Genomic DNA, 14,967 nt, shown 5'->3' with positions numbered 1-14,967 from the left:
ACTATTAGTGCCATCACGGACAAACATGTTAAAAATTATTTTTTCCATTTGTCTTGGTATATTAATTTCTCTGCTTTACATTTTAGGTACCTGCAATCAAATAATATTCTGTACCTCACAACCGGTTTATTTTCTACTCTTACACAATTAAAAGTACTGTGAGTTAACTTATAATAATCTGTAGCAGATATTTGACACTTCATTTCCACATAAAATAGAATACTTACGAAACGTCTTAATGGACTCAATCATAAAATAAACATTCCTATGATAATATGATAATACACCTTGATGGTGTGCCGATTATGACTGCGTTTTGCTTAGTTCCTCCTAATACTATTAATACTATTATTTTTTGCACAGGAGTTTGTCCAACAACTCTATTTCGCACCTACCAGAAGGCGTGTTTTCCAGTCTGATCAATCTGGAATTTCTGTAAGTTAAAATAAGCACTTGAATCAAGAAAAAGTAACTTCAACATGTGAAGACATGTCTATGCTGTTTATATTGTTTAAAAACAGCTGATTTTCATGATAATATATCAATGACTAATCGATCTTTTCTTGATGGTGTACCGATTATGACTGCGTTTGCTTAGGTCCTCCTAATACTATTAATACTACTATTTTTTTTCACAGGGGTTTGTCCAACAACGCTATTTCGCACCTACCAGAAGGCGTTTTTTATGGTCTGATCGATCTGGAATTTCTGTAAGTTAAAATGAGCAATTGAATCAAGAAATAGTAACTTCAACATGTGAAGACATGTCTATACTGTTTATATTGTTTAAAAACAGCTGATAAATTACGTGGGCCATAATAGCCTTTAAACAGATTTTTCAATTTCTGTAAAGGGAGTCCACTAAGGTAACTCTTAACCTATCAAGGCGGAGCTTTTTTTTGTCTTTTCGGACTGGGAAGGTGGGGGAAGGGGGCGGTGGTGTGGACGGAATCCGTCTCTCTCCCCTCCATTACTTCGCAGCTATAAAAGCTATTCTTAATACGATAACTATTATCAAGGATTATTAAGGATAAGATAACCTAACAGAAAGCTGTAATAAAAGTATTGTATTGTAATAGAATGACTTGAATAGAATAATTTGGGTCTTATTATAAGAATACGATGTTAAGGAAGCGAATAGGACAATCGCATGACTTTTGGAGTGCATATAGTTTATTTATGGCCCGAGTAGCATCATTTGCGTCCGAGCGGAGCGAGGGTGCGAATGATGCTACGAGGGACACAAATAAACTATATGCCCGACAAAAGTCATGCGATGATCATTATTATCAATACACAGGCCAAATCGTAAAAATTCATTTAATAAGAAAAAGAATATTTAACAGAGATGTAGCATGAAACTATGGTATGGAAAATTGTTGCCACAATACGATCAGCTATAAAAACAAGAGCCAAATAAAATTCCTTTTTGTTTACAGTAAAAGTCAAATATTGTCTTGTCTTAAAAATATTGGTAACAATGATTAGCAAAAAGACAGTTCACATTTTAAAAATAATAGTCTTCCCGTTCACAGGCAATGGACTCAGGCTGTCTTTGCTAATTTCATTAAATTTGTTACGGCTTTTAGTCGCTATCATCGCCACTGGATCAAGTGCAGTTGAAGTTTCGTACATGCGAACATCCGAGTATGACTGCTCAGACTGTTTAGCGCCTCCTTGGTAATTTTTAGTTTGTTCGGTGACGTAACGGGCTCCAGTGTCATCAGTTATTATTTCAAATGACTGCGTTGTAAGCTCCTTCCATCCCTCTCTGAAGCGGCGAGCAAAATGAAAACATAACGAAAAGCAATAAACTCAACTAACTTCTCCCCGTCCGTCCGTGTTCTGCCCTTCCATGAAGTATCGATTCAATTTCTGCATGTCTCCTGACAGAATAGACGATTTGTGTTTTGGTTTTGCATTGTTTTCTTTCGTAAACAACTTGGCCTTCGCTTCAAAAATTTTTTTGGCAGACAGGAATTCGCTGTCCTGCAAAATGTTTATGTTTCGGCTTAGTGGAGCACAGGTGAGATGGCGATGAATGGCCACTCTAAATACAGTCAATGCACTTGGAGTTAATACTTGGCGTTTCTCTGTTTTCACTTCAGCGAAGAACTTTCGCAGAATTTCACTCAAGTCCGTTGCACTTAAGCTTACTGTTTTGAGATCCACTGTAATTTTTCTTTTCTCACACCATTTTTCGAACTTTTTTACCCCTCACTTAGTTGCTCTCTTGGTGTTTTTCGCTTGAGCTTTTTCTCAATTTCATCCAGTTGCTCGTTGTCTAAGTCCGAGTTTTGACTAGAAAAAGGCTGAAAATTTGGGACTTCTTCCATTTTAAAATAAAATCTCTAAACGTCAAACGTTCACTACAGAACTACAAAGTGAGCAAGTGAGCTGAGCAAGTGCAAACTCATCCACAAAAATTCGCGCCAACTTTGGCATTGGAATGGTGTCCTAAGGATATCATTGACCAAGCGAAGTTGTTTGACGTCTCCGCAGCCAATCAGAATTAGGGCAGCCAATGCATTTTCAGCCCGCGCATTTCCCGTTTGGCCCACAAAAAGCCGCGTTTTACAGAGGGCAGTTTGTCATTTGGCTGCACGTATATGATAATAATGCTTCTTCATGAGATATGATATTGACAGCTGCAAACTTAAAGATGACATCTGATCTCACAAACAATTTTTACATCGGACTCTTTGGATTCACTTAACTGTGGTGCATCAAAGCTCACTTGCGTGTGTTAATAACAAAGGTCTTAAACTGCGGTTTATTATTATTATTATTATTATTATTATTATTATTATTATTATTATTATTATTATTATTTGCAGGTATCTGTCATATAACAACATTCAGAACCTTACCAGAGATTTATTTTCTACTCTTAAAAGATTAGAAATGTTGTAAGTTAATGTGCTTGAGCTCTTTTGAAACATTTCCTTATTCACACAATCTCAGTAAACAGCCCAAATAGACACTTATTACGAAGAAGCAAAATGTTCCTTCATTTTCCGACAACATACAGGCTGCAATCCTACTTAATATGTCAGTTGTGTGCTAAGGTGATGTAAGGTTATCTTCGTACCCTGCAATGGCTATTATCCCCGTTCAATCCTGGACTTTTTTGGGTCCACGAGCCTGGGGAAAGTGGGTGTGTGTGTGTGTGTGGCAGGGGGGGGGGGTAGAGATTTCTCTCCACCTTCGTTACCCACCAAATTGAACTATGGCGTCATACCACGTGATTATTGCGTAGCTTGTTTTACAAAGAACGCCTTAATTAAAGTATTGTATTGTAACAGAATGACTTAATTTGGGACTTATTATAAGAATACGAGGTTAAGGAAGCGAATGTTTCTTCATGAGATATGATATTGACAGCTGCAAACTTAAAGATGACATCTGATCTCACAAATAAATTTTTACATCGTGCAATAGAAAGATAAGACGTCGGACTCTTTGGATTCACTCAACTGTGGTGAATCAAAGCTCTCTTGCGTGTGTTAATAACCAAAGGTCTTAAACTGCGGATTTTTTAAATTATTTGTTGCAGGTATCTGACATCTAACAACATTCAGAACCTTACCAGAGGTTTATTTTCTACTCTTAAAAGATTAGAAATGTTGTAAGTTAATGTGCTTCAGCTCTTTTGAAACATTTCCTTGTTCACACAAAATGAGAAAGAATCAGGACAAATCTAAGTTTATGCTAGTTCATTATTAAGAGCGGTTGTCAGTAACTTTCGAGAATCCGGCGACAGAAGCGAAAATTCGAATTTTTTTTTATTTGCCCCAAAAGACCCTTTTGGTGAACTATTTTCAAAAATAATACTCAAAAGTTCCAGCGAATTTTTATTTTGGCAAAAATTGGGAAAGTTCGAAATCGGCCAAAACGCGACCGATGGCCCGATTGAAATTATGCAAATTGGTACATTTTTAAAACCCTCGTTCAAGACAAGGTAGCGTTTTCTCGAGTTGACACTTTCACAATCGTTTTAACATCCCTTGTGCTTGCTTCTAAACTATATTTTATCTCCACCTGAACATTCTTTCATTTAAAGTTGCCCACGTAAAGAATACAATGTTTGCTATTCCTTAGATAGAGTGATTTTTGCCATATTTCAGATGACCATATCATCAAGGGTATACAAATATACTGGTAATGAAATCACTTTTTTGAACGGGCAATTGTTCTTACTTATCATGTTAAAATATTTAGTTTGGCCCGTGAAAAGCGAGTGCGCTAGGACGAGATGTGTGGAATGCACTTTGACACAATTCGCCATTTCAGTACTTCATGTTCCTCCTGTTACTTTGCACTTATCAATACACTTCACGGAAGCTTTTAGATAAAAGCCAAGGTCTCTGTTTTCATTTCATGCTTTTATACACGTAAATAACTAGCTTCAAACTTAAGTGCTCCCCATATTAGCATTAGGTTATCAAATGATTCCTTTCAGGTAAAATTTTCGAGTTTATATTGAGCCGTTCAAGCGAGATGAAAGAGCCGTTCGCAGGGAAATAACTTGAAATCAGTGAAATTAATACCCTGTCTCTCATATCATGCTACACTTCCAAACTACCGTTATTATTAAGCTAGAAAGTGTAAATGCTCCCTTTTTACGTGACCTAAAACAGAATTTGCCTAAAATATTACGAATAAAGTCCACCACAAGAAAAAACTGAAAAAATCGCGCACCGACGTAAATGTAAACATCAGCCGTTTCTCGACTTGCTACATGGATGAAACGCGTCCGTTATTTTACCTCTGTATACATTTATGATCAGAAAGTAGAAACAAAAAATCTTCTCTATGCCCATCTGTATAAATGCACTCGCCAATCAGGCTTTGATTTTCTGTATGTTTGTCGAAAATACTGAAGAATAGTGCAACATAATAATTTGTTACTGACTACTTGACTCATTCAATCACAACCGGATACATGTAACACGACTGGAAACTAGATATCAAGAAATGCTCTTACTTGTCTGCAATCGTTACTCACATTATATCTGGCGATATCACATCCCCGAGGCAAGGCTGAAAATTGTCTCAAAATCCGCATACTAGAGATTCAAAGTTTTGAACAACGCAACAACTTTCATTGCGTGACAAGTGAAATGTGATACACAAGCGCGCGAAAAGCACTGGAATAAACAATGTCAAGATTCGCCCTTGTGATGACAGTGCGAAAATGATTTTTGAAATTACAAGGAGAAATTGAGGCAAGCCAAGGTCTGCAAGGTATATTTGATTGCCGGATTGAAACGAAAATCATGTTTCCTCCTCTCCCCCCACCCCCCCCCCCCCCTCCTGATTGTACCGAATTGTCATCATCAACAACAACAACAACAACCTTTATTTTCCTCAAAATAAAGCCGAAATTAACTGAAATGAAAGTAAACAAATCAAGAGCTTTCGAAACCTCAATGCGGTATTTCAATACTATCCTCACACAAAAAGTTTGGAGGAGAGTGAAGTTTTTTTTCCGCCATGGCACCTCTCCGTGCGGATCAAGCTCAAAAAATGCGCAAGATTGTAATGTGTTACGCTTAATCAATGCAAAAAGGACGTTCGCTCGCACCTATGATCGGGCCTATAAAGAAATTCAGGACGAAATAGTGTTGTTGCTAGGGCAGGTAAAGTGTTTTCATTTGAGTGAAACTGAGAGCATGAAAGAACATTTTATTTCTTTCTCCGACTTTCCCTATTTTTTTAAACAGAAATCCACTGCTATGCATTACTTGACTTTATTCCAGGCAGGGGGGGTTAGCAGCTACCTTTGATCTTGCCGCTTTTCCGAAATAGATGATCGCCCCAGTAAAGAAATCTGTCAATCATTCGTAAACCGTAACGAGCATGCGCGAAATGCAAAAGATTCATGCGAATTTGTCCGTAGCGACTCGACGGTGGAAAACGCGGTCGTATTTAGTTATTGTTTATTTACTGTTAGCATGTTTTTTTGCGGTAGTACGAAGTTGAACACTACGATTAATCAAGACCGCTGGAATGAGATGCCAGTTTATACTTTGTTTTAGGTTAGTAGAGCCGTCAACATTGAAATTGCGAGCGACATGTTCTCAGCTGAGCTGAGATTTACCAGCTAGTGTATGTGGTGAAGAATATGATTTGTAATGTAGCAAACGATTATGGTTTTCGTCGTCTCAGGAAGATATTGTACGTCGACAAAATAGTAGATTTCAATTTCGATTCTTGTTCAGTTCTGAAGAAACTAGAAACCACACAGTGTTTCACGACTGTCATCGCGAAAGCTTCTCAAGATCGGCTTGGAACTTTAGTGTAAGCTTATTAAAAGTATTTGTCCCACATTTTATGCGTATTTACTGTTGAAAGCGTAGTTAGGAATGAAACAGCATGTTTATGTTATGGAATTCTCCCTCTGTTTAAATGTCGCGAGACGACAGTTATTCCTGTAAGGTTAATTTTAATGCACAAATGGTTTAAATGCATACACAAGGAAAACGGCTTTAGTCCTTAAGAAATTTTTAGATAAGAAAACGTTGCAACTGGAAAGGATAGCTTATAAAGATCTCAGAAGTAGATTGCTTAACATTATTGTGAATAGAGCTACCAGGTTTATATGAGCGGTTGCAAGGGTGTTTGTCACTTGCGTGAAAAGACATTCAAGTCCTCATTCTCTTGTGCAAAAAATTGGGAAGTCGAGTTCAGTAGCACCGGGTGAACAATGTACTAATACACTGAGATCCTACAGAAACCACATGCATGTGCAAAAAATCTTGGAAGGTACATGTAAATATTATTGTCTCACCTGTCACCCTTACAGATGTCCATGACCACCTCTATGGGTATGGTGGTTTTCCCCCATTGGTGGATGTCAAAATGGGGCTACTGGGAATGCACCCAAAACCCAACTGCAAGGGAGATACAGTACTAAATAGATCCTGGGATGGCAAACTCAGTCAACCATGGTTTCTCTATGTATGCAACAGCCATTTCGAAGAAGACAATCTAAATTTATCGCCCCTTGATTACTGAAGTGTTTCTAAACACTCGAGGATTATCCCAGCTGACCACATTACTCTGCAGTATAATCATGTCATCAGTATATGACAATATACATCAGAACTGCAACATATTGCAATATTGTTTAATTGGTACATATTTTGTAACATAGCATATTGTAAATTATGCAATTACTGCACATTTTCACACACTTGACTGGCTGAAGTATTGCTGTTTAGCACCCTGTCTCTTTTATGTTTCAGTTCTCACCCCAGAGGTATGATAGACAAAATCTAAAATAATTAAAGGTTACTTCACCTCTTCCTTTAAAATAATGAGATTTATTACCAAGCATACATACTGAATTCAAAAGTCAATATTAATTTTGTGGCTCACATGGCAAAGTTGAAGAGCAAAGTGCTGCTTTCATCACCTCTCAACTTTTCACCGTTTAGAAGAGATTAGAAAAGAAAAATCTGTTGTTGAGGTATGATAGTAACATTTTAACTAATTAGAGCAAAACAAAAAATTAGATCACCAGAACCTCCACAGTTTGTTGACTCTCAGTGGGCAGTTGCTGTAAAGGGAGGAAATTCTACAGTGTACAAAAGTGTACATAAATGAAAAAATAGGGAAGATAACGATAAAGTGGAACGGAGGAAGGCTTACTACCTCTCGTGAGAGTCAATTTCTACAGGAGCAGGTCTAGCCCTGTGAATTGTGTCAGATCTAGAAACAGCCAACTCTCTCATAAGCGGCAACCCTTGGTGCACGACAAATAAAAAAAGTGGTCGCTTACGGGAAAGATCAACAAAATAAGCCTAATGCTGGACTGATAAATTAATAACCTAAAAATATTACCCAAGCAGCTAAAATTAGGCAAATAAAAACTAATTTATTTGATTTTTTCACATCTATTCATTCTTCTGACGAAATTTTGTGTAACATTTTGGAACAGATCACTGAAACAATTCCCATTTACCTACAGATCTAATTATAGTAATCTTCTCTGTCTGTAAACTGTCAGTCTGAGAAATTATTTACTCAGATCATACGCGAATATGTTGGGTGGTCGCTTGCCGGAAACAGACAACAAAAGAATAATAATATGTCAAATTTCTGGCCTAAAAAGTGGTCGCGGTCCCTTAGAAATTTGAGTGGTGGTCGCTTACGAGAGAGCTCTTTGAAACAGTATTTAACTGAGAAACAAAACGGTTGTCTACGAAGTGGTCGCTTTGAGAGAGTTGACTGTACTGATCCTCTCCGGGGTCAGCTAGTCGTCGGTTGCAGTATTTTCGTTTTTCGCTGCAGAATTTGCATCCGTGATCCCTCTTGATAGTAGTATAGGATATGATGGTATAGGCGCATTTTCCGAAATTGAGCTAAAAAATTACGCCAAGAAATTGCGTCAAAAAATTGTGACAAAAAATAGCAAAAGTATTGCATTTTAGACTTATTTACAAGCGAAAACATGGACACCGCAAACCTGCAAATAGCAAAAGTATTGCATTTTAAAGCAAATAATTTCCCAAGGTCAAATCCAAAAAGGCTTAAAGAGAAACCGCTTATATATAATATGGAGAAAATTCCAGAAAAAAAATCTAATCATATATATATGGATTCATTGGAAAAATTATCAAAATCTGAATTATTACAAATTATTTTTAAGCAGAATGAGAATGTTGCTGCATTAACGAAACAAGTGCAACAATTAATCGAACTAAACAAACCAGTTCCAGCTCCTCGCACTAAAGTTGCTTCAAAAATTATGGAGCGACCTATTCCAGCACCACGTAAAAATGTCAAGCAAATGATTAAAGAATATGAGGAAAATATTAAGCCAGTTCCACCTCCCCGAACTAAAATAAAGCAAGTGAATAAAGCTTTAAAAGGTTTTACTGAATCATATGAGGTTAATATAATAGATGAAACAGACCCTTTAGTTCAATTACAGAAAACAAGACAAAAACTAGGATTTTATATCAAAAACATATTAGAATCCATGAAAGGTTTGAAGTTTATTGAAACTCTAAAAGTAGAATTTGAGAAAACAACAGGTGATGTATTTATATCCAAGGAAGCCTATTTTAACAGTAAGGCTCAAACAATTATCAACCAAACAGAAATTGCTGAAGCACTAAAATTGGCTGCAGAAGAAATCTTGAATAAGATAGCTAAATGGATATCAGAGGGTTCAGGATGGGTCATTAAATCAATCAACAATCATTATATAAATATTGTACATTATCAACCAACAAAGGGTTCATCATATCTGAAACTACCAATTGAATTACAACACCCTCGTAAAGGATTAATTAATCTGCAGAATAAAGACAATGAATGTTTTAGATGGTGTCATGTGAGGCATCTATGTCCAATGGATAAAGACCCACAGCGTATTAAAAAATCAGATAGAAAATTCATCGAAAATCTTAATTATGATGGAATTGAATTTCCTGTATCCATCAAGGTGATAAATAAAATTGAATTACAAAATAAAATCAATATCAATGTTTTTGGTTATGAGAATAAGCAACCATATCCATTATTTGTCTCAAAAGAAAAGTTTGAAGATCATATGGAATTATTGCTTATATCTGAAAATGAGAATAAACACTTTGTGTACATCAAAGATTTTAATAGATTTATGTTTAACAAAACCAAGCATGAAAATAAGAAACATTTTTGCATGCATTGTTTGCAATGTTTTAGCACGAAAGATGTGCTTGATGTTCATAGAAAAAACTGTATTGCAATAAATGGAGAACAGGCTATTAAAATGCCAAGTAAAGATAACAACATTTTACAATATAACCATTACCACAAGCAATTACCTGCTCCATTCGTAATATATGCTGACTTTGAAGCTTTAACAGAGAAGATACATGGTTGCCAACGGAATAATGATAAATCTTTTACAGATGCCTATCAAAAGCATACAGATTGTGGATATGGGTATAAAGTTGTTTGTTGTTACGATGATAAGTATACCAAGGATGTTCAATATTATAGAGGTGAAAATGCTGTTTACAAATTTTTAGAACAAATGTTAGAAGAAGTACGTTACTGCAAAAACATTGTTAAATACAAATTCAACAAACCATTGAAAATGACTAATGTTGATGAAGAAGAATTTCAAAAAGCTGATAAGTGTCATATTTGTGGTAAATCGTATAATGAAAAAGATATAAGAGTCAGAGACCATTGTCATATTACAGGATTGTTTAGAGGTTCAGCACATCAAGATTGCAATTTGTCGTTTAAATTAACTGGCAAGATACCTGTGGTTTTTCATAATTTGAGAGGATACGATAGTCATTTCATAATGCAGCAGATTGGTGAAATTGTTAAAAAACATACATATGTGAATGGAAAAGGTGAGGAGTGTCAAATGAATGTCAATGCAATTCCAAATAACATGGAAAAATATATGGCTGTTATGTTGGGAAATAGTTTGGTATTTATTGACAGTTTTCAGTTCATGAGTCAATCACTCGCTAATCTTGTTAATAATCTTCCGAAAGATGCTTTGAAATACACGAGAGAATTTTTCAAAAAGGATAAATATTTCAATTTGATGACAAAGAAAGGTGTATACCCATATGATTACATGGATAGCTTTGATAAGTTTGAAATGACTGAATTACCATCAAAAGAAGAGTTTTATAGTCAATTGAATAATGAGCATATTTCAGATGAAGATTATGACCATGCAAAAAAAGTTTGGAAAACCTTTAAAATAGAAAATATGGGAGTATATCATGATCTTTACTTAAAAAGTGACATACTTTTATTAGCAGATGTTTTTGAAAATTTCAGGAAAACGTGTTTGGAATATTATAAGTTAGATCCATGTCATTATTTCACAAGTCCAGGTTTGAGTTGGGATGCTATGTTAAAAATGACTGGTATCAAATTAGAACTTATGACTGATATTGATATGTTCCAATTTATTGAAAAAGGTCTAAGAGGTGGTACCAGTTACATTGCTAATCGATATGGAAAAGCAAATAATCCCTACATGAAAGAGTATGATGAAAAAGAACCATCTTCTTATATCATGTATCTTGATGCAAATAATTTATATGGTTGGGCTATGTCACAATATCTTCCAACAGGTGGTTTTAAATGGATGTCTCAAAATAAAATCGATGAACTTGACTTAGCTAAGTATGATTCCTCATCAAAAAAGGGATTAATATTGGAAGTTGATTTGGATTATCCTACCTCACTACATGATCTTCATAATGATTTTCCATTAGCACCAGAACAAGTTTGTGTAAAAGAGAATATGTTGTCGAATTATTGTAGTACGATAAAAGAAAAGTATAATATTTCCATTGGTCAGGTTCATAAATTAATTCCAACTTTGTCTGAAAAACGGAACTATGTATTACATTACAGAAATTTGCATTTATATCTTGATCTAGGTTTGAAAATAACCAAGGTTCATAGAGTACTTGAATTTGATCAATCTCCATGGCTAAAACAATACATAGATTTCAACACTCTTAAAAGAACTAATGCCAAAAATAGTTTTGAAAAAGATTTCTTTAAACTTATGAATAATAGTGTATTTGGAAAAACAATGGAAAACCTCAGAAAAAGAGTTGATGTAAGGTTAGTCACTGATGAAAAGAAACTTGTTCAATTAACATCAAAACCAACCTATGTTTCAAGTAAAATTTTCAACGAGAATCTTGTGGCTGTTCATAAGATCAAAGAGACATTAACCTTAAATAGACCAGCATATGTTGGGATGTGTATTCTAGATATAAGTAAAACACTAATATATGATTTTCATTATAACTACATCAAATCCAAATACGGAAACAGAGCAAAATTATTATTTACAGACACTGATTCTCTAACGTATGAAATTCAAACAGAAGATTCCTACAAAGATTTTTGGAACGACAAAGATAAATTTGATAACAGTGATTATCCAGCAGATAGTCCATTTTATGATGCTAGTAATAAAAAGGTAATAGGTAAGTTTAAAGATGAAGCGGCTGGCAAACCGATAACAGAATTCATTGGTTTACGTAGTAAAATGTATTCATACACCAAAGATGATGGCACCAACAATAAAACTGCAAAAGGTATTGCGAAAAATGTGATTAAAAAAGTCATCAAACATGAGGATTACAAAAATATATTATTCAACAACGAGCAAATGTATCATAACATGAAAACGATCAGAAGTGATTTGCATATCCTCAAGAGTTTTTCACTAAACAAAGTTTCATTGTCATGTTTTGATGATAAAAGGTATATACTAGATGATGGGATAAATAGTTATGCTTATGGGCATAAGTTATGTTTCAACCATATAAAAAAATAATATAATATAATATTATAAATGAGTGATTTTATTAAAAGATGGCTAAAAGAATTTGGTAAAGAAGATGAAGTTAAAGATTTTGAAGATTTGGTTTATGATTTAGGTTGTATAATGGTAAATAATGGAGAAAATACAGACGATATGGTATTGACTAAAGAATATTTTGAGACAAGGAAGCAGAATATAAGAAATATGTTTAAAAACGCTGAAAATGATTATCAAAAACTGAAAAAATTAAGAAATGAAAAGAAAGATGAGATGTTCTTATTATGGAAAATAACTGATTCATTGGGAGAATTTAATGATGAATATTTAAATCATCTTAGTAAAATAAAATTTGGTGATAATATATAATGGAAAAAATATATGAAAAATTGATACGTTTATACAATTCATATGATAAAAGTGAAAAAAGTAAATATTGAATATTTTAAAGATTATGTTAAAATTAAATCAAATTTTGATCATGAAAATAATAGAAAGTTTGATGAGGCATTCTTTTTAGTATTTTTGGAAATATATAACTGATGTTTTTACCACAAAAGATGAAAGCTCCAATAATTGGGACTATTAATTAACTTTTATACGGTTTAAAGAATTGTCACTATTATAAAATATGATAAAAATTTCTGATAAAAAACGTGATTATTCGTTTGTGGCAAATAATCATACCAATAAAAAATTTGTAAAAGCCATCAATTGTAGTAATAATGAGGTGACATACTTTAATAGTATGTATGCTATTCAACAATATCTTGGTATTAATGCAGGGATAGTAAAAATGGTTTGCGAAGGTATTAACCACTGCAAAACTGGAATTTCCAAAAAGAATGGTATTTCTTACAAATTTGAATATGTGAAAAAAGAAGATATGCCGGATGATTATATCAAATCATCAAGAACAGGAGAAAAAAGAATGAGATTATTAACCGATGAAGAAAAATGGTCCAAAAGAACATATACCTGTGAATGTGGTCAAACAATGAAAAATCAATATAAAAATTATCATAGAAAAAAATGTGGAGAAAGAAATTAGCTATTTTTTAAAGTTTATTCGAAGACACATTTTGTTACAGTTATTAAATTTCAAAAGATGGTGATAATTCATTTTATCCTCATCTTCATCAGATGAATCATCAGATGAATCATCAGATGAATCAATGGAAGAATCAGAAGACACATTTGAAATGCATTTTTTGTCAGAAAACATGAAACTTTCAGAATAATCATCAATTTCATCATCGTAAACTTCACTTTTAGTTGATGTTATTTTCGCGTAAATTTTCTTATAGTCGAGACCGCTACTATATTTAATCATGTATAATAATTTATTTTTCCAATAAGGATCATAAAATGGTTTTTTATTTGATGGCAAGTCAACAAGATCATTTAATTCATCAAAATCTTCAATGATACCCTTCCAGTAGTATGTGTCATTATGTGAATATGCCAGTTCATTAAACAGTTTTTTTTTCCAATCTATATTATCCATATATGATATATGATATATTAATTTCTGTTTAAACCATTAAATTCTTCAACGGTATCCAAGAATTAAAGTCATCACTATATCCTTTCCATTTCACTAAAGCTTGTTTTTTCTTGTGATCTTTCCGGATGACTTTGTCTATTCTAAATACCTCTTGTTTTGCTTTCAACAATTCAGCTTCATAAAAGCTGCCTTGTATCTCTTCATTATTGAGATCTTTCAGTTTGTAAGTGATCGGATTGGTGTATTGGATTTTGTCAATAATGAACACTTCTTCAGTCCAATTTGGTGTATAACCTTTATCAAATAGCTTTCTTTTATACTTTGATATCCTGACCTTGTCACCTACTTTAAACTTAGGTAATTTTGGTTGCTTCATATCACCATATAGGTTGAAGTAAACAGTTCCTTTATTTTTCTTTTTTCTGGCTTCTGTTGGTGTCATTTTGATTGAACTGTGTTTAGACATATTATACTGTTTCAACAACATGGGTAATATATCCAGGTACATTGTATTGCCTTGGGCAGTGAACTGCTTCCACATCTTGGTTTTGATTGTTCTATTCCATCTTTCCACCACTGATGATTTTTCTTCATTTTCTGTTGAATAGAGTTTTATGTTGTGTTTATGGAGTAAGTCTTTCATATGTTTGTTGTAGAACTCTGAGCCTTTGTCAGTCCATAGATACTCTGGTTTATCCCCTTCTTTGAAAATCTGTTGGAATGCTTGGGTTACAGTTTCACCTTTCTTATCTTTTAACGGAACAATCCAGCCGTATTTACTGAAGATATCTATAACCATGAGAAGATACTTATAACCTTTGTTCCATTTACTCAACTGTTGCATTTCAACAAGATCAGCAGCCCATATTTCATCAACATGATTAACAATAACACGCCGTCGAGTAAAGTTACGCTTTATGGGTTTATGCAGTTCATCAGCTAATGTTTCTTGCCAGTTTTTACTCGACGGCTTTTGGCGTTTTTTGAAGCTCCAAGTCCAAGCTTTTTCTTTGTGGCTATTGCAGCTTGAGCTAAGCTTGTACCCCAAGGTCTTTCACGATAAGGTATTTCAGATATTCTTTGTAGCATAATATCATCAGCTGCGTGTTTATCGGATAATGATCTAGCATTACCATAATCTATA

Source organism: Pavona decussata, unplaced genomic scaffold (assembly GCF_977016875.1).
Source record: "Pavona decussata unplaced genomic scaffold, jaPavDecu1.1 SCAFFOLD_51, whole genome shotgun sequence".
NCBI classification, from domain to species: Eukaryota; Metazoa; Cnidaria; class Anthozoa; order Scleractinia; family Agariciidae; genus Pavona; species Pavona decussata.
The sequence above is the reverse complement of the archived record's forward strand: the minus strand, read 5'-3'. Positions refer to the sequence as shown.